Here is a 4,029-nt window from a genome sequence, read left to right as displayed (position 1 = left end):
TGCAAAGCCATTTCCTACTGGTTAGCACAGTAACACACTGATACAGTGTCACAGACTCACACACACACAGAGCAGGGCTCAGCAGAGGGCAGCAGGGACACACATGTCTCCCCTGGGCCAGCTTGGACAATTGTCCATCACTACTCGGCACAGTGCTGGTGCCCCCACACGGGGGTGGGCAGTGACCGGGCAGGGGGGGCAGATGTGCTGGATCTGTAAAAGCAGCAAAGAGTCCTGTGGCACCTTGTAGACCAACAGACGTATTGGAGCATGAGCTTTCGTGCGTGAATTCCCACTTCGTTGGCTAGATTCAGAAGGAAGCACTTTGGGAAAATCAGTCAAGGCCCTTAGCAGAGCTGGGACACAGACCCAGTGACCCCTGCACCACCCTGGGAGGGCAGTGGGGTTTAGTGGTCAGAGAAGGGAGGGGCTGGACACCAGGACTCCTGGGTTCTATCCTTGGCTCTGGAAGTGGAAGGGGTCTAGAGCAGGGGGACTGGGATCCAGGACTCCTGGGTTCCATAGGGGACACTGTTTTTCCCTGTGCTTCCCTTCCTAGAGTTCCCAGCCCAGCCCCCTAGTGGAGACTGAGCAGGAGTGGGGGGAGTTGTTCTCCCACTTTGGAGTTATGATTCAAACTCCTCCCCCAGGGACTGTGACATCACAGTATCTGCCCCGCCAACACAGAGAAAACTAGTGGGGTTAGGAGGGCTCTAGCTGCACCCACCAGAGAACCTTGGTCATCGCAAGAAACCCACAAACCTACTTGCACCCACAAAACACCCTCTCAGGATATACGCCTCCTGCTGGGACAGGACCTCTTGCTCCCACCCCTTTTCTTATCACCACAAGCTGCTCCCAGCCAGGCACCACACCCCATTCACACACCTTTTGTCACTACGTAGCTCAGTGGGAATCACTGCCCTGAAGTGACTCCGGTACAGACACTCCTTACTCAAACTCCCCACACTGGATTCTGTCCACACACAGAGAATTCTCTCTGCCTAGCTCCTTCGGTTCCTCTTACTGCTCTCCCTACTGCCACCAGACACTGCTCATCTGCATAACCCCGCCCACAGACACGTGACCCTTTCTGTCCTGCTGGTTTCAAGTGAGTGAGTTGCCCTTGGGGAGTCAGCAGGTCACAGCAGGTCACAGCCCAGTGCACGTCACAGCCCCAGCCAGGCCGGCTCCAGGCACCAGCTCAGCAAGCAGGTGCTTGGGGCAGCCAAGGGGAAGGGACGGCACGTCAGGGTCTTTGGCAGCAATTCGGCAGCAGGTCCCTCGGTCCTTCTCGGAGGGAAGGAGCTGCCACCGAATTGCCGCCGAAGAAAAAGGCAGCGCAGTGGAGCAGCCGCCGATTGCGATCGTGGGTTGTTGTTTTTTCCCCACCGCTTGGGGCACCAAAAACCCAGCCCTGGCCCCAGCACATCACAGCCCCAGCACACGTCATAGCACGTCAGGGGAGGGGATGGAGGGATGAGAGACCCAGGGTCATACATCTCCCCTGGCTCCCAAGTTTGAGGGGAGAGGGGAACCACCCCACAGCACTCGCTGGCGGCATGGCTGGGAACCAGGGGAGTGGACCAGGCTGGGGCTGGGTCACTCCACTTACCATGCAGTGAGTGCAGGGGCAGGAGGACAGGACTGGGATGGGGCAGGGGCAGGAGCCATTGGGAAGAGCCAGGCATCCCCCCTGCAGCATCTCCTCACCCCAGCTCCCCACTGCTCCGCCTTTTCCCCTGAGCATGCTGGCACTGCTCCACTTCTCCTGCCTCCCAGGCTTGCGGTGCCAATCAGCTGTTTAGTGCGGCAAGCCTGGGAGGGGAGGAGAATTAGAGCGGGGGCGGAGTGCTCGGGAGAAGACAGAGCAGAGGTGAGCTGGGACAGGGAGCGGTTCCTCTGCATGCCCCCGCCCCCATTACTTGCTGCGGGCAGCCCTCTCCCTGCACCCCCCCAACCCCCTCCCCAGCTCACCTCCACTCCACTGCCTCCTCTGAGTGTGGCTTTTGGTTCCCCGAACCACTTGGCACCCTAGGTGGCTGACTAGTTCGCCTAGTGGTTGCACCGACCCTGGCCGCTGCCTATCAGCAGGATTCCTCTTCCTCCTCCTCCTCAGTGAGATTAAATCTCCGCACCTAGACAGCTGGTCCGTCCACTGCACCACAATCCCCCATGCCTGAGCCTCCCTGCCAAAGCCCTGCACCCGGCTCCAGAGAATTAAGTCTCACATCTCACTGGGAACTCGACTTCTTGTGCCCAGAGAGTCTCGGCCCCCGTCAGTAGCTGACCTGAGAAACACAGTGTCTGCAAAAGCAGCAAAGAGTCGTGTGGCATTTTATAGACTAACAGACATATTGGAGCATGAGCTTTTGTGGGTGAATCCCCACTTCGTTGGATGCACCAGTGTCTGCCTTTTCCAAAGAAGTGCCTGGAGGGCCTTTTTTTATGGGACCCCGTGGCCTAATGGATAAGGCATCTGACTTCGGATCAGGGGATTGAGAGTTTGAGTCGCTTGTGCTTGTGCAGCTTTACCTTTGGGCTAAAAGTCCTGCTTCCTTCAGGGCTGAAACCTCTTCTTGGTTGCTCAGGCCAATGCTCTGGCTTCAGCTAGAGCCCTGGGAAGGAGTTGTGGGTTGGGAGTCACAAAGGCTGGGGCAGGAGCCCCAGGTGCTTCCAGTCTAGCCTTTGCCATTCCTGACTTGCTAAAGAAAATGGGCGGCTTCCTGGGCTAGTGTGTAGAGCAGTTTCCCTCTTCCAAATGTGCACCTGTCCCTGTGCTTGAGGGGGTTTGCTACATGGAGCCTGGGTGTTTCTCTGCTTCTCGCCAGCTGGAGAAAAGCCTCTTGGGGTAAAATCTCCTGCCCCGCTGCAAAAGTGAGCACCTTGAGTGGGAATGGTAAGAGGCCTCACCAGGGGGGCTGGCCCTGCTTTTCTACCATCTTCGATAATGGCCACAGAGCATCAGCAGCTGCCTCGCATGCTGGTCTGTGGGTGGCCTTCAGTGGGTGTTTGGCATGACAGGGAGCAGGCTGGCTGAGTGTTTTTGTGCCCGTCTGAAGGCCACACATAGGCATGGTCCTGCCCTCCTCTAGCCCTGTCCTCGGTTGTTGTGTGGCTTTTAAGCCTTCCCTTGGAGCTGTCAGCACCAGCCGCCTCTGCTCTAGGTGCCCAGAGGAGGAGAGGTGTGCTGGGCTCCACCCTGGGAAGCCTGGCCCTGGCACTCCTTTCTTTAAATACCGTGTGGGCAAGAGGAAGAGCTGCAGCTACAGGGACCAAAGTTGTGGACATCAGATGAAGCAGCAGGAAACCCAACCATCAGGTCAACCCACAGGAATCTCTAGCCAGATTGCTAAGTTCTAGGACCCCACCCTATAGCGGCCAGCTGGACCAAAGACCTTTCTCTAATGGGCATCAGTGACCCAGGAGGAGGAGAAAAAAACCTCACTGAAGTTTACCCAGGTAGAGGATAATTATACACATTGAGCTTCAAGGCTTTGCAGCAAACCACAATATCTCCAGGAGGTCCCACTGAGATTTGAACTCAGATTCCAGGATTCAAAGTCCTGAGTGCTGCCCATTACACCATGGAACCTGCTGCTGTTTCATCTTCTAGACCCCTATGTCTCTCGGCTGGTTGGTTTGCACTCTGCACTTACTGCTTCCCACCAGCAGCTTCCTCTTGCAGGGCTCTCTCTTCTCCTCCAATGACTGTGGTCCTGCACTATGGGATCTGCGGGTCCTGCCCTGAGTCCCCACATCCCCCTGCTTGGTCTCCATTCCTTGCGGGCTGCAAAAATGTCAGGGGAGGCCGCCCCTCCCTTCACTCTGTGCTCCCGCTCATATCGGCCAGCTGCAGCCTCATCTCCTGGAACTCGGGCAGCTGTCACTTGATCCGGTCGTACAGTCACAGGATGACTGGCTCCCCAGCCTGGATGCTCTTGTGGAAACCCCACAGGCAACACTGCAGGACATGGCACCATTAGTCTCTTTGATGTTGCGGTGTTTGCCTGACCGCTGGAACAAAGC

The 4,029-nt window shown here is 57.1% G+C and overlaps 1 non-coding gene across 1 annotated transcript; it reads right to left on the bottom strand.

Annotated features, from left to right (window-relative positions):
- Nucleotides 1-3,523: 3,523 nt before the first annotated feature.
- Nucleotides 3,524-3,595, bottom strand: TRNAQ-UUG. Its single transcript has one exon. It is a non-coding gene; the product is annotated as a tRNA-Gln (tRNA).
- Between the last annotated feature and the right edge of the window lie 434 nt (nt 3,596-4,029).

This window comes from Gopherus evgoodei, unplaced genomic scaffold (assembly GCF_007399415.2).
Source record: "Gopherus evgoodei ecotype Sinaloan lineage unplaced genomic scaffold, rGopEvg1_v1.p scaffold_374_arrow_ctg1, whole genome shotgun sequence".
In the NCBI taxonomy this organism is placed as follows: Eukaryota; Metazoa; Chordata; order Testudines; family Testudinidae; genus Gopherus; species Gopherus evgoodei.
The sequence above is the reverse complement of the archived record's forward strand: the minus strand, read 5'-3'. Positions and strand labels throughout refer to the sequence as shown.